This window comes from Monodelphis domestica, chromosome 8, assembly GCF_027887165.1.
Source record: "Monodelphis domestica isolate mMonDom1 chromosome 8, mMonDom1.pri, whole genome shotgun sequence".
NCBI classification, from domain to species: domain Eukaryota; kingdom Metazoa; phylum Chordata; class Mammalia; order Didelphimorphia; family Didelphidae; genus Monodelphis; species Monodelphis domestica.
Window position 1 is genome coordinate 241,768,286 of NC_077234.1, and position 22,677 is coordinate 241,790,962.

The 22,677-nt window shown below is 38.9% G+C and overlaps 1 long non-coding RNA gene across 1 annotated transcript; it reads right to left on the reverse strand.

Annotated features, from left to right (window-relative positions):
• Positions 1 to 5,439: 5,439 nt before the first annotated feature.
• On the reverse strand, positions 5,440 to 21,955 carry LOC130455748 (uncharacterized). Its single transcript, XR_008913844.1, has 3 exons — positions 21,779 to 21,955; positions 6,815 to 7,001; positions 5,440 to 5,665 (listed from the first exon to the last, which is right to left on the reverse strand). It is a non-coding gene; the product is annotated as an uncharacterized LOC130455748 (long non-coding RNA).
• Positions 21,956 to 22,677: the final 722 nt, after the last annotated feature.

The following is a 22,677-nucleotide window of genomic DNA, read 5'->3' on the forward strand; positions in this document are numbered from 1 at the left end:
ATGGCTTTTATAACTACCATGCCATTTACTACAAATACAGTGGTATAGCAGATTATGACCCAAGATTATGTTTTTACCATGGCTGTGATTCAAACTATCACATATATAAGAAGCCTCATAAAATTTATAATACCCAAAAAGGCAACTCAGATTCTGGTGGTGGATACTGACCTTGAGCAGATGGTAAAGAAAATGTGTGAAGAGTTTCTCCAGAAGCAAGGGCAAGGACAGGTTAAGGATGGAAGTGGGCAAAAGACAACAGGGTTTATGGACAAAGACATTAAGGATAAGGACAAGAAATTTAAAGATAAGAACAAGAAAGGGGCTGAGGGAAGAGTCAAGGAAGATACAGACACTGAAAAGATCTTACCCCTAAGAGACATAGCCAAGATTTCTGATTCTGCTGGTGTGGTTCATTCAAAGATACATAAGCAATTTTCCACCCAGGAACTTGATTCCATAAAATAGAGGTTTCCAAAATTTCTCAATGAACCCTACCATGTGTTAAAGGAGCTCAAGAGGGCCTTTAAAATATTTGAGCCTGATTTCTAGGATTTGGATTTTCTTTTGTCCGAATTATCTAGCTCACACGAACACAGGCAGTTCATAGAGAAAACCAGAAAGGACAGTTCTTTGACCAGTTGGCCCATTGAGAAGGAAAGGGAGGATTTTGATTTTGCAAATCCCACCAGTCTGGCTAATTTGAGGAGGTGTAGAGAAGATCTTCTACAGGCTATAAAATCATTTTGTTCCAAACCAAATACTTGGGGCAAATGTAACAAATTGATCTAGGACAAAACCAATCATCCTGCTAGCTTTATTGATGGGTTATCAGAAACCGTAGAATCCATCATGAGAATCAATCAAGATTCAGAGGAATCAGTGGCACATTAGGAGGCAATTCTTAAAGGGTTGCAATTCACACCTAAAAAACTTCTTTAGGAACTATTTTCCTAAATATGAAAATATCACAATTTCTGAGTTAAAGGATGCAGCCAGTTACTTGTGGGATAATTACAAAGAACAAGAAGAAAAGAAACAATTAAAGCAAAAATTGCAACATACAGAGGAATCTCTTAAACAGAAGAAAATTGAGCAGAAGGATAAATTTCTTCCAGTTGGCCTTTCTACAGGACCATGATACCAACAAACATCTCAAGTGAGCATAATGTTTTGCTCAATGTCAAAACACAGATAATTGTTGAACAAAAAGTTGGCTTTGAAATTGTATCAGCAGAAAAAAAATTGTATAATTTTAGTATATTTATAGGAGATGATTCATTTGTGGGAAGCCTTTGGGGGCACATTTTGTTTTATTGAATTTAAAAGATGAGCAAATAGTAGATATAAAAGAATTCTGAATTCTCAACACCTCCCAACAATATGGCTGAATGACTAGAGATTTCTGTGGTCTTCTGGAGAAAATCATCCGTGAAAGTTCACCTGTTCTGGTCACATTTTCATCAAGGATATCATATGTATTAATCCAATCAACCAGGTGGTTTGTTGAAAATATGGATGGGCAGGCACAGACCGCCTCAGACCTTCATCATTAGGAGGGACCCTGAGTTGATGAGATTACCTATTGTTTGAGTTTTTGAGTATCAGTGACAAGTACCACTTCACTAACATACTTCCTTCTTTCTTAGACACATGTATTTCTGCTATTATAAACCTTCTTTATCCTCAAGTCTTCTGAACTCTCCCTTCTCCCACCCTCTCAGAGTACCTTGTGTTAAAAGTACATATAATTTGGGTAGGGGGAAGGAAAGTAACACAGAGGGATAAACATATAAATATAGAATTTACTAACAGATAAGGGTAAGGTTTTGGGAATGAGGGGAAAAGGTTAGCATCTGGCAATTAACCCAGTTATTAAACCCACTATCTAAATACTCCAATCTAAATACCTAAGTTTCCTAAGGGTAAGTCCAACAGGGAACCAGATTTCTCACACACAGAGATACAGCTGGGGGGATCCAGGGATCCAGCTGAGTCCTCAATTGTCCCAGGGAAAAGAGGGGTTTCTCCAAGTTTCACTCTGTCCACCAGAGTGTATGGAAAAGTCCTCTCAACCTTGTATGATGGAATTAAAAGAGGCTGCTTGCTAGCTGTTCAGGGGAGTCCAGGAGAGACCAGATCTTCACCTTCCAGGCTTCACTGTTAGCTCCTGTGTGTCAGTTGGCAAAACTGTTCTTTGGAACTCTGACAGCCCTGGGAGAATTCTGAGTCTTGAGGGCTTGTCACTCGAACTCTTTACTAAACTTGTCTCCTAACTGTACCAAGCAAAGAGACTGCAGGAAAGAAGTAGGGGGGTGGGTGATGAAAAAGAGAGTGTCTAAGTAGGATGTAGGACAGTGCAAAAGCTCATGACAGATGGCATTAGTAGAAGACGATAGCCTCCTTGCTATGGCTAACTGATTTATTTATGCCCTTGATCTCACTCTCTCCATATCCTCTAGAAGCCTGCCCCTTCAATCATCATGTCTTTCAGTCTTTCCTTATCTAGTGAATCTTTAGACACTGTCCATAAACATTTCTAGGTGTCCCCCATTCTTAAAAAAAAAAAAAGAGTTAATTTGAACTTGCCTTCTCTACCGTTGCCTTCTCTACATCCCATATCTCTCGTCCTTCTCACAACCAAAAGCTAGAGGGATAAAATAAACAACAACAACAAAAAATCCAGCTACACTTCTTGCCACCACCTGTTCAGAGCCTACTCATTTCTTATACCCTTGCAATGTGGCTTCCATCCCACCGTTATACTGAAACCATTCTCTCCAAGTCACCAGTAATCTATATTTCCAAATCAGATGATCTGTTCTCAGTCTTTAACTCCCTTGACTTCTTTGTAGCTTTTGTTAGCCACCCCACTCTCCCTGGATATACAGTATTCCCTTGTGAAATAGTCGAATCATCTAGATGGTAGCTTTGTAGAAGTGAGATCAAAGATTGTTGATTATTTGACACTCCACAGTGAGGATAGGCGTGCAGGCCTCTCACAGGCCCAGAATGCTCATCTGACTCTCAGACCAGGTTTTAAAAAACCAAAGACAGGGTTTGTTTGTTATTAACAGAAGCAGAATAGGAGGATTAGGAAATAGGAATCCCTAATCTAAGAAATTCTAACTAAAGCTCCCCTCTTTCTAAGACCCCTGCAAAGGGGTGCCTTCATTTCTTCTAGCTGCCTAGTTTACCACACTCTCTGTCTAGAAATTTCTGGCTATCTAACTACCTGACTTAATAATCCTCCCAGATGAAGTTTGGTTAGATATTTATAATTTGTCAGAGTAAAGTTGAACCCTTTGTGAGAGGGTTCAAATCCTCATCCAGTTAGGCTCAAGAGGCTTCAGGCCTTTTCACACAGTCAGTTTACTGGCTTGCATGGACAAGAGAGGCACAGAATTGCATTGCAAGGACTTGATTTACAAGGAAATCTCATTCAGAAAGGAAATGGAACTTTGGCTGACAACAGGGGAAGGGACTGGAAGGCAATGGAAGTGGGATGGGCTTTGGATTTCTCAGTCTAGATAGAAGTGCCTCTATTTTCTTCAGCCCAAAGAGACAGGCCCAACCAGCTCTGAAATTCAAAACTTTTCTAGTTGCTTGCTGTCTACTGCTATGATTTTGAAATTATGAAAACTAGCACAGATATAGTATAGACAGGAATAAGAGAAACCCTCCACCAGACTGTGAGGTCTGGCCTCAGCTCCAAAGCTGAGAAAGACTCCAACCTTACTTAGGGACATCCATCTTCCCTTTTCCCTGATACCTCTCCAATCCGAACTGGTTATTAAAATTTATCTTATTTGAATATTGCAGTCAGATAAATGGACTATCTTTTCTGGGGCACAGAGAGCTGAATATCAGCTCAGTCATCCAATGACAAACGTTCCTTATTGGACCCCTGCTGGGTGACCAAAGTCTGGGGAAAGACGTGTCCTTCAGGAGGTTCTGTATTTACCTGCTCTGGGGCAACTTCGGCAGCAATCCAGCAAGAAGACATCCCTACAGGCTATCATAAGTGGCTCATTTCTTAGACACCACATTTTGTTCAAAAATAACCTCTTGGCAGGGGCATCTCTTTCCTTTGCCTCACCGGCAGCCATATTCTCTCTCTCCCTTCAACTCTTCCATTCCCTGCTACAAACCTTCTGTATCCCGTTCTTCATATCCACCCATCTTTCCCTATAAATATTACATTCTCTCCACTCACACAATCACCAGCTTGGTTCAGACTCTCATCAGCTTTCATTTAAATTATTGTAGTAACCACTGGTCTCCCACTCGCAAGACTTTGCGCACTCCCCAGTCTGCACACAAGCCAGCAAGGTGATTAATTAATAAAGCATAGGTCCGATCATTTTTTAATCTGCTTAATAAGCTACAATGGCCCTGTATTACCTCCAGACCCAAATAGAAACTCTTCTGATTAATATTTTAAGCCTTTCCTATCCTGGCTCCAAGTCATTATTTTCCTTCACACACTTTTCAATATAGCCAAAATGACCTTTTTACTGTTCTTCACACAGTTTCTGAGCATATATATATATATATATATATATATATATATACACACATATTTAGACTTTTGTCTTGTCACTGGACTTCAATGACTCTGGAACAGAGTGAGGCTGACAACATTGTTCAATTCTGCCTCACTTAAATCCAATTCATGCCCGAGTCCAGACATCGCCTTGTGATGCCGTTGGTCCTCTTTGAAAATGAAGCACAGAACATTTAAAAGCAGGAAATATTCGTTTTGCCCTTTGTATCCCTACCATCTCTCCCAGCGTCTGACACATAGAAGGCACTTGATAAATTCTTTTTAATTTAATGATTTGTTGGCACAAAGTAACCAACTCTGCTCTCCTCTCTGAGGAAAATCCATGAGTCATCCTTTCACCTAACAGAAACATCCTTTTACCTAGAGTTTCATTTAGAATGAGAGTTTTCATAGAATTGTTTTTTCCAGTAATGTGTCCACTTACTGTTAGAGACGGTGCACTGAGTACTAAAAGTAGGACCGGATCTGGGCATATTCTTCCCTCTATTTTTCCTTTAAAAAACAAAATTTTATTGATGTATTTAAAAATCACTGCTGCTACTTTCTTACCCCTTCCTCCCAATATAACCTTCCCTTGTAACAAAAAGTATAGTTAAAACAAAGCAGTATATTGCAGAGAGGGGGCATAATGGGTAGCAGCGCTAGACTTAGAGCCAAGACCCGAGTTCAAATTCTGCCTTAGATGTTTATTTGCTGGGCAAACTTGCATAAGTTGCTTAACCTCTTAGTTTCCCCATAGGCTTGTTGTTAGTATCAAATGAGATAGCCTATGTAAAATGTTTTGGAAAACTTTACATAAATATTATTATATTGCCTTTGCTCCCTTTTCAATAGCTCCAGCACAATTATCATAGAACAGGAAACAGACTAAATTGGATTGAGGGCTATTTATTCAATTTGTCCATTTCACGGGTCCTGCAGTTTTTTAAAAAGTGCGTCACTTACAAACCTGCCTTCTGGTACTGAGCCTCCTCTCTGGAGAGAGTAAAACTTGTCCTTAAGTAGATGCACTCGGTTGGGGGGTCCATAATCAAAGACTTTCCAGCTTGACAACCTTCCAGCCCTTGCTGGCACTTCCCTGGCACAGTCTTCTCGATCCTGGCATCAAATGTCATAGTGAATTGTTAGAGCAAAGCCTGAATAGAGAGTGGCAAGTTGAAAGCAACAGAATACTAACTTTACAGTCCTAACTAACACTATTGGAGCCAGGGACAATTCAGGGGAGGTTGCAGGAGGCTTCAGACCAACATCCTGTGGCAATGGAGTACTTGGCAGAGACCTCAGTTTACCAAAAGGCCTGGCTCAAAAGTCTGCCAAGGACCAGGGGCAGGAAATGGGAAGGGCGAAAGAGCAGGAGGTGGCGTCTGAGGGAGGGAGAGCTCCATTGGCGGCTTCCGATTTTTACTTAATTATTCTTGCTAAACAGGTGCTGAGCTCAACTGCTTTGATATTACAAAGGTGTGTAAGTAGTGTAAGCCCTCTCTAAATTCCAGTGCCCAGTGTGGGTTTTAAAATATTGGAGGGGGGACTGCAGAGGGGTGGACTGCATCCCCCAGAGTGTCCCAGGGGTCCCTCCCCCCACTTCCTGGCTTGGGATTGGTCTTGAATGGACCAATCCTGCTCTAGGGAGGGACCACGCCCCCTTACTTCCCAGCAGGCTTGGTCTATATAAGAACTGATCCTGCACCAAGGAGGGGCCTTTGAATCTAACTACATTTGGGATTATGGGGTCTTCTGGTCAGTTTCAGGGGTTTGGGGCTTTTATTAAAGTTTAAGCTAGATAAAAGTGAAAGAGTTTTTGTTTTTTCCTTTCATCATGACACCTGGAAGAGAGACCAGTCCAGCTATGGCCCCTAGCTACAGCTTTTCTCACTCTCCAGTTATCCTTCCCTTTTGTTTTGACCATATTTGCCCCAGAGGCTCCCTGATGGAGATAGGAAATAGAATGTCTTCATTTCCTAGAAGTCTATAAGTTTTTATACCTATATATATACCAGGGAAAAGTACAGTGGCAAGTTCAGGGACAGAAGAAAGAATTGGGGATGGCAATCTGTGCCCAGTGGGCTCTGGAGACTCCCCTGATGCTTCTGCTCTGCTGGACCTTAGGGAGTAACCATGGGCCGCTTTCCATTGACCTGTATTAAGCCAGAAAGAGGGAAGCTAACTGGTGGATCATTGATCAAATGGTCTAGACAAGATCCCAATCAGAAAGAGTGTTCAAGAAGAGTTTAGAGGCACAGAACTTACATAGGGTTGGCGGTGTGGCTGAATGGCAAAGATCCTTTAAAACTTGGTTCCAGCTGCTTGTTATCCCTTTGAGTTCCCTTGTGTGTCTCTGGAGCCCTGATTGTTGACATTTTGAGAGACACAGCTAGGATGTCTGCATTCCTCATACTGGTCCATAGTCAGGTAGGTCTAGCTGCTGCTTTAGGACCTGGGCAGAGAATACACCAAAAGGGGAATCCAAATGGTGATCATGTATCTGGTAGAGTCCCGATAGTCCTTTGGGTCTAACCTTCTACATTTCATCTCAATATCCTGCCTCTAGGAGACAGGGACCTGGAGTCAGGCAGTAGCAAAAGTCCTTGAAGGTAGACATTATGCTCTTCTTTACTCCCCTACCTACCTCACTGCTCCCCACCCCTGCTGCTGTGGTTTCTTCTATGTCAGAGGTTATAATAGTTCTCCTGACCATTTGCCGGGATGGAGGAAGGCAGGGAAGTGCCAGTAAATGTTTAAGAACCATCTCCAGAGGAAAATAAAGTATTGAAGGACACACTTATTCCCCAACATATTTTTTTAATTATTCCAAATGTTTACATAATGAAATAATGCATACATTTCCACATACATAGAAAAAGGAGATAGAACATAAATGAAATCACAAATCTCCCATATGTTTAGCTTACCTTTTCTTCATATCTACATAATAAACCCATCCACAAGTGTCTCAGCTACTCCCCACCTGCCCTGCATCTTAAAAGATGACATCAGGGAGGCTAACATGTTCATATAAATTAAGTCTTTCACACTTCACCTTTGTGTTCACTTTCTGGGGGCAACACTCACACTTTATTCTTCCAAAATTAGTTCTGTGGCTGTATGTAATATTTTCCTGGTTCTACTCATTTTGCTGTTTATTAACCTATATAGTTCTTTCCATGTTTTTTCAGTCTTCATCATTTCTTATGGCGCAATAGAATTCTATCACAATGACACAGTTTTTTAATTTCATCTGCATTATTAACATTTTCTCCACCACTTTGTCTAGACAATCAACTCTACAATAAATCAAGCCCTGATTCATACCATTTGCCAATTTTAGAGGCATAAATGCTTTGCTGAAAATTTAACAATCCACTTTATGAGTAGGTAGGAACCAACTTAAGGAGGACACCTAGATTAAGCTCTATGTCTTAGCAGTTAAAATACAGCCCTTTCTCTTTACAATTGGATAACATTTATAATTGGGAAAGTATAGGGTGGGGTGGAGGGTACACATTAGATTGGATACTACTAGTGATGGAAGAAGGAAGTCCTTTGGTAGGGACATGCACATTTTTCAGGATTGAATTTTCTGTCATTTAGGAGCAGAAACAATAAAGAAGGGACTACCACATTCATTCTGGGATAAGGCAGGGTAGTAATCTACTAACTGAATATATTCTGGGAGGAGGCAATACTGGTTGAGATTTTCCAGACAGGGGTAAGTGATAATCTCAAGGACCAATCAGTGAGTCACATGGGACCCCAGGATTTAGCAGGGTTAATGGACATGATGAATCAGGTTAGAGATAGAAGAATGAAAAAGGGACTGTAGTCTGTTCAGAGATTACAATAGGCAGGGAAGAGAAGAGAAAATAAGGGAAAGGTATGAAAAAGAGAAGAGAAGATTTGGGCTCCATCAACATGCCCTTTCCACCTTCAAGGCTTATGTAGAGTAGAACAAAATAGGACTTAAGAAGGGTCTCAACCAAAGGATCCCTCATACTTTGAATTTTACATGATTCAAGAGATCAATATACATTTTGGATACGAATGGGTGCTCATTCTGATTCCTATTTTGTTTATTCGCTTTTCAATGAATCTCTACAATAATATTATATACCAAATGCTTGCCAAATGTCCTCAGTTTACTAGAGGATTCTGCTATTCCCCCTAATACACTAGGATGAATGAAAACCCACCAAAAAAGTACTGTTGGGTTTGGAACTCTAAGCTAAGAAGAGGGAGCTAATTGAGGCAGTCAGTCAATAAGTACTTGTTAGTTATTAATTCTATTATGTTCTGGGCACTGAACAAAGTGTTTGAAATACAAAAAAAAAAAAAGAAGACAAACAACAGTTCTTGCTCTCAAGGAACTCATGGTCTGATACAGAAAAGACCAGGAAAACAACATACAAACAAATCATACACAGGATAAATAGGAGATAATCAATAGAAGGAAAGACACTAGCAATAATAGAGATCAAGAAAGGCTTCCCAAACAACTATGAAAGTCTTATCTACTCTCCACAATACAATGATCTGGGACCATTCTGAAGGACTTATGCCACAGAATGCTATCCACCTCCAGGGAAAGAACTGCTGGAGTCAGATCCAGAGCAAAGTATACTTTGATCTTCCACAGTAGTTAATTTATAGTTTTCTTTTGGAGTTTCGGTTTTATATGAGTACTCTCTTACAGCAATGACCAATAGGGAAGTATATTTTTCATGATCATACATGTATAACCCAGATCAAATTGCATACCATCTTTGAGAGGTGGGAAGGGCACAGAGGGAAGGAGACTATTTGAATCTTATCATTTTGGAAAATGTATGTTAAAATTATTATTACATGTAATTGGGTAAATAAAACATCTTTGAATTAAAAAATAAAGAAAAGTTTCTCACAGAAGATGGGATTTTAGGCAGAATTTATAGGAAGCTTGAAAACTGAGATGAGGAGAGAGGGTATTTCAGGCCTACGTAACCAGCCAGCGAAAATGTTTGAAGTCTAGATATGGGGCATCTGTTGAAAGGAAAAGCAAGGATACTAGTATTATTGGATTACAACGTACATGAAGGTTATAAAGTGTAAGAAGCCTGGAAAGGTAGGAGAGGACCAGGTTGTGAAGGGCTTTGAATACCAAAAGATTTTCTATTTTATACTGGAAGTGATAGGGAGTCACTGGAAGATAGGAAGAGAGTTGGCAACAGATTGGGTATTTGGGGTGAGAGAGATGGGTCAATGATGACACCTAGTTTTCCAGCCTAGATAACTGAGAGGATGTAGTGCTTCTGACAGTAATGGCGACTTCTGAAGGGAAGAGTCTGTGCCTACTACTATGAAATACAAAGTTATACAGTAAGTGTAACCTCCTGTGATCTTCCTGTTCCTTGGGAAAATGCCCTTGGTGAGCCCAAATGGAGCCTACCTGGAACTGAGGGTTCCATTCAATCTCAGAAGCCCATGAGGAATAGTCAAGATATTCTTTATGTACACTTTGGAAGCCAAACATTTATAAGATGACTACAGAGCAGTGAGATGGCAATATAAGAATAAAAGTTAAATAGTCTCTGCCTTCAAGGAGCTACTGGGGGTTTACAAATGGCAATGATTGATAATAATGATATTATTACTATTTTAACTGATGGCTCAGGGTCTTACATTCTAGATTCATATAGTCCAGATTCAATCTTGGATTTAATCCAAAAATCATTTCTGATATTGAATACTTTTTTTTCCTTTCCAGAAAAATGACCTAAAACAGAAACTCTCTGATAGCAATTTCACTGTAAGTGGGATGTAGGATGGCCCCTGGGAACCACATATATTGTTCACCACCATGACCACAAACCATTCTGAGAATGTCCTAAAAGATCCTGCCTTCTCTGAAATGGAAAACCTATAGAAACACCTGAAGGATCTACTGGCCATTGGTACCATTACCAAATCTTATAGTCCCTGTCTTGCCCAACGTCACCTGGATGGCATATTGGATAGAGTGCTGGTCCTGGAGTCAAGAAGACCTGAGTTCAAATCCATACTCAATTACTAACTGTGACCCTGGACAAGTCATTCAACCTCTGTCTGCTTCGGTTTCTTTGACTGTAAAATGGGGATCACAATAGCACCTACCTCTCAGGGTTATTCTGAGGAGCAAAATATTATTGGTATAATGCTCAGCACACAGTAGATATTTAACAAATGTATATTTCCTTCTTTCTAGTTCATGGAATATAAGCAACTTGTGAAATTTAGGACATATGAACACCTGAACTCCAAACAAGTGTTCAGAACATCATATTGAAGATTGTCTTCTGAGTAGTCTTCTACAATATATACTATCAGATCCTTGTTATAAAAGAAGATATGAACAAGGTTACCTTGATTAGATCAGTGGAGTTTTACCCATTGAGAGGAGTTCATACCATAAAAGATCTCCAGGGCACTGGCCACTTTTCGGTAACTCTTAGAGAAAATGACTGATGAGAAGAACTATGCAGAGAAACCTAAAGGATCTCAGTGTGCACAGGACGACAACAGAGGAATATGAGGAAAGATCGTAAAGGGGTTAGATAGGCTGGAGACTCATTATATAGCAGTCTTTGACAGGCTTCAGTTTTTTTTAGACCCTCACCTTCCATCTTAGAATCAATACTGTGTATTGGTTTCAAGGCAGAAGAGTGGTAAGAGTTAAGCAATAGGGGTTAAGGGATTGCCCAGAGTGACATAGCTAGGAAGTGTCTGAGGTCAAATTTGAACCCAGGACCTCCCGTCTCTAGGCCTGGCTCTCAATCCACTGAGCTACTCAACTGCCCCCGACAGGCTTCCCTTTTGCCTGGAATTTGTGAAATATGTGAACTATATCTGGTATGACATCCAAAGGTTAGTGCTATGAGATCTGTAACTCAGAAAAGACTGTGCCTGGATATATAGATCTAGGAATCATCTGTATAAATAATCAGAAATCCATGAGATCTTATAAGATCCCCAAGGGAGTTAGTATAAAGCCAAAAAGAAAAGAGTCCAGGACAGACTTGTGGAAAATCTATGGTGAGTGGGCATGACATAGATACAGAATTAATATTCACACAATTCAGTCTTTAAGGGCCATCCTGCTTCTTCTTTTATGGGCTCCTGAGAGCAGATGGAATCCTAATTTCCATGCAGGCTGCCTCCAGCTGGTTATCAAGAAGATCTCAAGAAACTGTATCCACCACATAACTTCGCACCACTCTTCGGTAACTGTATCTTGCCTATCTCAGTAAAGCAACCATATCTAGGCTTAAACTTTGATCCTGCCTAAAACAAGAGTCTGTTATCTGAGATGAAAAAAAATGACAGCCTCCAGGAAGCACGCTACTTCCTTTTTCTAATGATTTCTTTGATAGGGATATCCTCTCCACCAGGGCAGATACATCCAAGACTTCTCATTTTCTATGGTTTCTGACCATGTTTTTCCCATGGAACGTTTATGTGTGATCTACCAGGGTCTTCTTGAAAATACATATGTTGTTTTTATGGTCAGAGAAGGTCATTATTAGATGTTTTGCTCATTTCAGATGATGTTACCATGTATATGAGTCTCCTTTATTTATTAGTAATTCTCTTTATCATCATGGATTTTCCATAAATGTAGTGTGAATAGAAGGCAACATGCAATGCCTCATTTTATAAACCTTTTCAAGATCCCTACTGGATAGCTATTCTCCAATCTCTCAAAAAAGTGTGGTACCAAGAAGGTAAAAGTGTCAAAACCATCAAAGGAAGATGAAGAGGAAAGGAAAGTAAAAACGAGGGAAATTGTTGTGTTAAGACATTCATAGGGCCAAAGTTCTTGGACTAGAAAGGACCTCAGATGGCATCTCGTTTATTCTCATTTCACTGAGGCCCAAGGAAGTCAAATGATTTACCCAAGGTCACACTAATAATGTGTAGGATTTGAGATCAGATTGTCTGACTCCGAATTCTGTTTTCCTCCCACTGTTCCACATTTCAGTTAAGCTAATGGAAAGGAAGCCAATTTGTAGATTAATGAAGAATGTGATAAAGGAGTGGAGACTGGGTGTGTAAACTGCTCTTTTTAGAAATTTAACAGTGAAGGGTGGCTGGATAAAAAGTAAGAAAATGAAAAGAGAGTCATAGATTAATTGTTTAAAGGTATGACAGGGAGAAAAGGTTTTAAAAAGATTTTGTTTATGCAAAATTTTGCAAGATTGGCAAAGATCTTGGTTTTTTTTTTTATTGCTTTCAAGTTACATGGGCTTCCAGTGCAAGATGGTGTAAGATAGGGGGGCTGCAATTTATGGTAAAGTTCAGAAGAAAACAGGGCTTTAGTCATTCATCACAAAACCTACTGCCCACAGACTAATGGAAAAGGTTAAATGAAAGTTAAAAGAGTCAGATGTGGGCTCTTACAACTTACATCTACAGTGTGATTGAGCATAGTCGCATCCTCTGCTCAGTTTGTCTACAATAATTCACTATGCTCAAGTAATTACAATTTTAGGTAAATATGGATAAATATCTCCTCTAACAGCCTGGTAGATGTTCCAGAAATGCTTCCACCTTTGGTAATAGAGGAAGGTTGCTCGTAGATGAGACACAGTGATAAAGCTAATCCTGGCTTGATGATGTGAGTAGAGTCAACAACAGGGATGTCCCACTGTTTCCATTCACCGTTACCATCACCCTCCCTCTGGAGCTAAGATATCAAATCTAAATAGAACATAAGTATGAAATCCCTGCTGGCCCTCAATGGGTATTTCTTAGGGGTACATCATTGCCACTCTACATTTAAATAGGGTCAATGAAACAGAATTACTCTGGTCTTGGAAATTTAAACTATAGTTTTATTTTTCTTACTAAATCCAGTCCCAGATAATTTTAACAACAGTGAAAAGGACTAACTCCCACCTGTGTCAGGGGACAGGAAGAAGAAAAGAGAAGGAGCTGCTGTCATCTGATAGCATTAGAAGGCAATGGTTCTGAGCATCGCACGTGGGAGAAATAGAGACTCCTGAATTGGGCAGCCACTTTTTACAAAGCCAGAAGAAGAACTGTTAGAACAATTTGGTAGACTTAGCTGAGCAGAGGCCAAGGGGAATAAATGAATGCTGGGGTGGCAGCAGGAATAGGCATCGAAGAACACAGATGGAACCATGCCCCAAAGGTGAAGCTTTATTGGTACTTGGGCCAGCAATGAAAAGCTTTTAAGTGAGATTAGAGCTGCAGTTGGAACTTGGAAACTGAAGTCAAAAAACTGGCTCATACTTTGTGAGATTCCTGATGTGATCCATATGAAAGTATGATAATTTAAAGGACAGGTAAAGCCCTAGGAGACTTCCAGGGAGTGGTTTGTCAGTGTTCCTTTATGTTCTTCTCTGTCTCTTTGGATGCCACTGGCTGCTAACTCGGGGAGAAACAGTTAGGATTTCATACAGTATCTCAGTGCTCTCAGTATTGTCTGTGTTTGGTCCCATGGATGTATTCTATGCTGAACTCAATGTTCTTTCTCCAGAAGAAGGGTGTCCAGCCAATGACAAAACCAAACCCCCACCCCCACCAACAGCCCAGCCTCTTTCAGACTTGCTAATACCCAGCCACATTTAAAAAAAAAAGAATGGGGGGACTGAGTACAAAAGTAAATTTCTGTGATGGAGACATTTTTAGAAATGACAGACATAGTTTGGTTGAAAGTTATATAGAAATATGCCCTCAAGGGGGAAGGAATTACTGCTTTGTTCAGAAAGAAAGTCCTTTGAAGATCATTTGATGTCAGCATCAAATGATTTGGAAGATTTGGGATGTCAGACTATTTTTGGACATTTGCACACAAAGAATTTTATGCAAAGAAGCAGATATGAGAAATCAGCTCTGAAGAGGTTTTAGGAAATGATCAGGAAGTTGTTTTTATGTGTGTGTGTATAAATAAATAAATAAATAAATATACATATATATGTATATATATATATATCCATACCAAGTTTATTGAAATGTCATTGACTTTTACATTTGTATTAACAAAGGATGGAGCAAAGGAACGAAGAAAGAAAAAAGAGAGGGAGGGAGAGAGGAAGAAAAAGTGGCCAGTGACAAACATCAAGGTGTGGCACCCATTAAAGCATCTTTGACCATCTTACCTAAAACTTGTGGAGAGCTCTACCACAGCACTGCTTGGACCCAATCATATTTTATTTGTGGCTTTACAAGCAGATGAATGCTAAGCCTAACTTGATGTTACACTAGAATGACAGATCCCACAAAAGATACTGCAGACATTAATTTTCCAGAAAAGTTTACCTTCTTTATTAGAATAGCCCCCTATTACTCATTTTGTTAGAGGCTGAGTCAGACAATCTTTGAAATTTCCCTTTATCCCATGGTACTTCTTAGCACCAGAGAATGATGCTTGTGTGGGTGCCTCGCAGGCTGGCACTGGTTTTAGTAAAGGAGTGTTTGCCTGTGGTTTCATGACATTATTGTAGAAATGCTGTTGTTCCTACCTTGTAAGCAGACCTTTAGATCCTGCTGTTGTTTATTTCTTTCACTACCTGACTCACCATGTAGAAATTGTACATTCCAATTATCCCTTTACCTTTAGTCCAGGCCTATGAGATCCAGTGAATAAAAATAGTCAGACCTTCAGCAGAAGGTTTAGCTCAGTTCAGCTAGAAATAAGGAAGGTACTACATCATAATATGATGGACTTCTAAAGTTGGAAGGGACCTAAGATACCATATAAGGCAAACCTCACACACCGCAAAGAGTCCCTCGACAGAATTCCTTACAGTGACCACCCCACATCTGAGTCAAATTTTCTAGTAAAAGGTAGGAGGCTTCATTATTTTTCCAGGCAGTCAACCTATCATATTGTGGAAGGGTCTGGAACCTGACTCTGTGGAACTTCCACCCTTTGGTCCCGGTTCTAGATAAGGCAGAAATGCCCCTAATAGGACGAGATGTAGGCATCATTGTAAAGCTGGTAGTTTATTTTTTCAGTATCCTTTAAAGCATTTTTCTGCCTGGTTCTCTAATGTCTTCATATTCCTCTTTCTTCCCCATTAAAAATCTGCTTCGATATCCTTATTCCTCAAATTTATAGATCTATAAAGCTCGTTACTGCTGAGAAGTTGGCCTCTCTGAAAACATTAAATGATTCTAGAGTAATTTAGGTAAATTAAAACATGACAAAACCAAAATGTGTTTGTAAGGTGATCGGGAATGCTCAGAATGCCTCCTTAGCCTTTTGATGTTGACATCATGATGGGCCTTTCGTGTATCTTCCCATAAACTATATCTTGGAGACGTTGCCACAGAGAGAACGCTGGGCTGTAGGGAACACTGGCTTATTCAGCATGATGATTTCATTCAACAAGAATAGACTGACAATTAGTTTTATGTTAATATGAAGAAGAATACATTTTTAAAATCTGTACTACAGGCAATTCGAATAAAGGGAAGCAGGGAGAATGTGCTGAGGGTCTTTTGGAGGAGATGGGAGATGGAATTGAAAATGGGTAGGAAATATTAGGGGGAAAGCATGGGGGGAATTTGGAAGTAGAGAATGAGAATTACATGTTTGGAAGGTGGTAAGGAGACTAGTTTAGATGAAGGAGAGAAGTGAGAGATGGGCTTGAAAAGGGAGCGTGGGACCACGTTATGATGAATACTCCAGAATTAAGTTCCCTGTTGGATAAGAAATTTAGAGGTTAATCAGTAGATAATGAGGAGTCATTCATTTTAAATCAGAGAAGGAACATTTTAGGGTATTTCTTGTATTCTTTTGTATTGCATATTTGAGTGACAACTTTAGAAAACTAGAGATTTCTCCCTCAATTCCAGTTGTTTAGAAGGAGAACCACAGGTTCATAGATTCAAAGCTGCAAGCCATTGAGTTCACTCTTCAATTTACAAGTAAGGAATCTGAGATTAAGAGAGCTTAAGTGACTTGCTTAAGGTCATACATGGGAGGGTCTGAGGCTGCATTTGAAGATGAGAAGTCATGATAATTTCCAGGGAAATAGAAGTGCCAATCCAGAAGGAGAACAAAATGATTATCATCATCATAACTGATATTTATGTAACATTTAAGATTGACAAAGCATACACACTACTTCATTTCAGCTTCTGGACAATTCTGTAAATCAATATTTCTAGTATTACTAGTGTAGTTTTACAAATGAGAAAACAGATTCAGAGAACTTAAAGTGACTAGTAGAAGCTAGGTGGCTCAGTGGCTAGAGAGATGGGGATCCTGGGTTCAAATGTGACCTGTTTCATGACTCCAGAACTTTTTCACCACATCTCAGGCCAGGAGAGAAAGCATCAGCTTGGTTTGCTTGTCTTATTTGATGCTTCTGATTATATTGGTCATTTTACAATATATTTTAGAAAACAGATGTTCATCTTCAACTATCTGGTAGTCTGCTAAGATTTCATTGGTATTCTTTTATTTTCTGTGTTTCCTCCAACTTCCTCCCCAAAACACATCTGAAAGAAATAGCCCTTTGTGCCCACTGATGCTTTGTGTCTCCGCTAGTGGGGATGTCTGCAGACCTTGCGTGTGACAGCTTTTATCTGTCAAGTAGAGAGATCAGTCATGCTTTCACCTTGAGCTCAAATTATGGCTACACCTTTCTCACTTTCGTGAGAAGTAACAAGTTGAATGAGTCAGACTCCCAGGAGATGGCACGCAATGCTCACTCTAACCCCAACTGAGAACAGTTGAGAAAGCTCTAGGAAAGAAATCAGAGACTTTTCTTCTGCTAATAAAAGTAGAGAAGAGCCTTAACTCTTCTTCTCTCCTCTCTTCATACCCCTCCCACGCCTCTGGATTTCAGGATCTCATCTTCTTCCTGAAATTCTACTAAAGAATCAATTTTCATTTTGAATAGAAGAACAGTATTATAGTGGCCAATCACCTTCCCAGTCCAGGTAAGAAGAGTTAGTGCTCTTTTTTTGAGAAGGCAAGCTATTTTGAAGTTGGGGGAAAGAGGAGAAGATATTTTATTAAATATATATGTGTATATATACATACATACATTATATATATATATATATATATATATTGGTTTCCTTGGCTTCTAAATAACAAACGAATGGGCAATCATTATAATATTAGAGTCTTTCTCTCCCCAATGTCTAGAACAATGTACCCTGAATGTGGTAGGCAATTAAGAATAACATTTACTAAATTGAATTTAAAATTGTTTTTCCAGCTATGTATTAGGAATAATTTTCAATGATTTCAATGATTATGAAAATAAACAGTAACATGTTGGAACTTCTTTATGAGAATGCTTAAAATCAAGTTTCCTATTCTATTGAGTATCTGAAAATCATCAAAATGGAAAAGAAATTCAAAAAATTTAGCAATTTTTGAATTTCTTTCCTATTAAAAAAAAGATAACCTATGTTTGAAAAGGAACTTTCAGTGCCAATTTTCAAATGCTTTGAACACCCGTCTCCCAATTTTAGGTGATACAATGGATAAAGGTGCTGGATTTGGAATTCGGAAGTCCTGAGTCCAAGTCCTAACTCCGATACTTCTACCTGAGTGACTCTCGGCAGGTCACTTAATCTCTCTTTGCCTCAGTTTTCTCATCATACAATGGGGATAATAATAGCACCTACCTTAAAGAGTTGTCATGAGGATAAGATAAGCTAATATACATATAGTAATCTTTACAACCTTAAAACACTATACAACAACAACAACAACAACAATAATAATAGATTACTCTGTACTCTTTTGCCATTACCTATTTAGCCATCAGCAAAGCTTGTCAGTTTAAGTAGCTGTGATGCCATGTGCCATACAAGTTGAATTCTTAAATCATTGCTATACCAGAATAATCAATTAGAAAAAGAATTTAATGTATCTGAACATAGATTTCCTAAAGGAAATACTTCAGTGTACTCTATTCTTTAAAAATATTTTTAGTTGACATCTTTTGTTTTTGCATCATTTTCCTCTCCAAATCTTTTCCCCTCCTCCCTAAAAAAATCATCTATTTTTAAACCCTTTCCTTCTATCAATACTAAGTGTAGGTTCCAAGGCAAAAAAGTGATAAGGGCTGGGTAGTTTGGGTAAAGTGACTTGCCCAAGACCACACAGTTAGGAAGTGGTCAGATAGGAGCCCAGGACCTTGCATCTCTAGGTCTGGTTCTCTATCCACTGGGCCACCTAGCTGCCCCTATAAAATTACACATTGAAGATGACAGGGAGAAAGAAAGGGTTTGGGAAGTCCTTGACAGATATGAGAATATTGAAAATCATGTTTATTTATTTTAAAAAGAATCAGGGTGCACACATACCTCAAATGTCACATGAAATGCCATTTATATTGTGTTTGGATTTGGGGCCACCAAGGAATGTGCTGTGATTTTTTATGATAACTATACACTGCGGTCGCTATCTCCAAAGGTTACATATGTAGCTCAAAGTAATCTTGCATTTCTTGAATAATACCAATTATTTATGGATTTATGTCAATTCTGTTAAGTGCCATTTCAATGAATATGTATAGTATTAAAAAGCACTGCATTTGGAATTCAGAGAAATGGACTTCAAAATGTCATCTCTACCATTTACTTTGGTCATCTCCTAATTTTTCTGTGTCTCAATTTCATCAATAACTAATTCATCAATAAATCAATTTGAATCATCAAATTCATCAATAAGTAAAAAGATTATAGTAGAGCATCCTTCTGATTCTAAATCTATTGTCCTATGTAACTCGTATATAGCGAAAGCAGTTCCATATATTTATTGCCTGCTGTTTAAGTTTGAAGTGCGTTGGTTCCCTACTTTTCAAGAGCAATTGGTGTCACCTACTTTTAAGCATCCCAAGATTTGATAGACAATTCATGAAGATAGATTTATAGCGTAATCAGACAAATGTGGCTTCATTTGTTGATCCTATCCAGTCCAAACATTTCACTAGTGACTAGGAAAATTCCAATCCAGGTCATAAACATTAAGAAAAAAGGAAGGAAAACTTTGGGGGGCTGGTTGTGATGAGGAAAATATGCATCTTAAATTAAATTAGCCAACAACTAACATTTACATATTGATTTAAGATTTTCAAAGTATCCCACAGATATTAATTCACAGAATCCTCATAATATCCCTGTAAGGTCAGTGCAATTATTATTCTCAGTTTACAGATTAGGAAACTGATACTCAAAAGGGCTCAGTGAATTGCCCACAGTCACACAGCTAGTGAATATCTGAGGCAAGATTCAAATTTAGTTCTTCCTGACTCAAAATCCAGTGGTCTATCAGCATGTTTTACAATTAAGTTGTTGAAGTTTCATTACAATGGAATATGCTGTTACAATATGGCATGAATAGTGAACTTCAATTTTCCAAAATCTGTTGATGCTCTTTCTTTGCCCAAAGCAAAGCTAATCATGCCATGGCTTGCCTCAATAGGATCACTACTCTGAGTATCTTGGATCATGTTCTAGAAGACATTCTAGAGAGGGAAGAACCACTCAATTAATTTTATTTCTATTTTTTCCTGCCAAGAAGAATGATTTTGGATTAGAAAAGGTTGAAACCAAAAGAGCTAACAGAGAATTGACATCCAACATAAATAAGAATAGTAGAGAGCTCTTATTGGCCCTTGATGAATGAAAGTCAAAAGTCTCAGATGAATCATAATCCAGACTACTAAAAGACATAGCTGATGACATTTTTGAGCCACTACATTATCAATGATTATGAAAAATTTGGAATAATTTTCAATGATTATGAAAAATAAGAGGTCTTTAGGATAGGAAAAAGGTAAATACTGCATTTTTTTTCAGAAAAAAGGAAGAGGAGAATCTACAAACAATGGTCTCATGAGCTTGAATATGATTCCTGGCAAAACTCTAGGAAAGATTATTAAGGGAATAGTCAGTGACTTAACAGAAAAGAAAAAATTGATTGCAAAGATCTAGTGTGGTTTCATCAAGAAAAGGTCAGATCAGGCTACTCTCATTTCCTTTTTGACAGACTTAATAGATTGGTAGATATACAGAAAACCAAAGATTTCTTTTATCTAGAGATCAGAAAAACAGGCAACAAAGTCTATTTTATTTTCTACTTGTGAATGAGCTAGAGCTCTGTAGGCTAAATGGAACTGATGGACTGGACAGGTAGAAAGATGAGGTATTAATGGATCACAGATTTAGGACTGAGAGAGATCTTAGAGGCCACATAATTCAACTACCACATTTTGCAGATGAGGAAACTGAGGCCCAAAGAAGATAAATGTATTAACAGAGGTTGCACAAGTTGTGACAGAGCTAGGTTCCTAACTCAGATTCTATGGCCTGAGCTAGGGGGTAAAAGGAGCCCTGGGCTTAGAGTCAGGAAGATCTGGGTTCAAATTTGACCCCAGGCACTTCCTAGCTTTGGGATACACTTAACTTAGCTTCTGGCTGCATCAGCTTCCTCGTAAAATGGAAATAGAAATCGCATCCACCTCATATGGTTTTCTGGTGATGAAATAAGATAATATTGTAAAATATAGCATGATGTCTGGCACAAGGTAGGCCTTTAATAATATCTAACTAACTATGACTTGAAATTCTGATTTGAGGCTTTTTTTTGGAATTTCAAGTCTCTTGAAAAATACTCTAAGTGCCTTTTCTTGATCCTTGATCCTGTGCTAGCCAATAACTTAGAAAGCGATATCGATGGACTGCTTATCAGATCTCCCAGGGTCACATCAGTAGTGTCTGAGGCCAGATGTGAAATCAGGAAGATGATTCTTACTGATGACACACCTGGCACTCTCTCCACTCTGCCACTTAGCTACCCAATGAGCTCTACTATGGTAGCCTTTAAAACTAATGAAGTTTTCAGCTCCTGGGACCAATGAGTGAAAGGGACAGAGGGTAAGATTTAGATTGAATTTAAGTAAAAAGCTTTTTGGAAATTTGAAGTATTTGACTGCTAGGTAGCACAGTGAATAGAGTGCCAGTCCTGGAGTCAGGAGGACTTGGGTGCACATCTAGCCTCAGACACTTTCTTGCTATGTGACCCTGGACAAGTCACTTAACCCCAACTGCCTATTCCTTACTAATCATCTGCCTTAGAATGGATACTTGATATTGATTCTGAAATCAAAGATAAAGTTTTTTTTTTTAAACAAAGAATTTGAATTACTTGAAAGTGAAATTGACTACCTCAGGAAGTAGAAACATTTTTAGTAAAGGCTAATTTACCTTTGATGTTTTTTGTTTGTTTGTTTTACCAAACATGTTGTCATTGAGATTATTTCAGGTATGGATTAAACGAGAGGCTCTTTGAAGTCCTTCCTAATTCTTGGATTTCGTGATTCAACAAATATGGTGACTACTTTCCATGAGAGATACAGGCAAATCTTGCATAGTTCATCTGGATACCACCTTAACAGAATGGGAGTGATTTTATGTGAGGAAGAAAGTAGACTTAGGAAATCAATTGCTTTTGGTAACTGGAAGCTCACAGACACTGAAACTCATGACTTAGTTCTTTGATGAGAATTTCTGGCACTAGAATGGGCAATAATTTTAGAGAGGGACACAAACACATCTATGTATATATATACAAACATACCTACATATGTATGCATGGACGAGAGGCAGCATGATGTAAAAGATTAAAAGTTGGTCTTGGAGTCAGGAAATTGTACGGTCAATTTTCCATCATGTTGGGCTTTCCACATGAGGCTTTCTTGGCAAAGACACTGGCATAGTTTATCCATTTCCTTCTCTGGCTCATTTTACAGATGGGGAAACTAAGTCAAATAGGGTTAAGTGACTTGCCCAGGGTCAGACAACCAGAAGACCTGGTTACAACTCCTGCCTTTGACACAGACTGGTTGTGTGAAACAGGGCAAGTCACTTCTCGGGGTTCTAAACTATATTTTGTAGAAGAGTTCATTCATTCATGTTTGGAAAGGTAATTTCTCCATACCAATGGAATCAAAAGTCCAATGAAAAACAAATAAATACAAAGGGGTGTGTGTGTGTGTGTGTGTGTGTGTGTGTGTGTGTGTGTGTGTGTGTGTGCTTATGAGGAGGGGTTGGCAGAGAGGAGAGAGAGGTTCATACCAAGCTGTAATGAATAAGAACCCAGAACC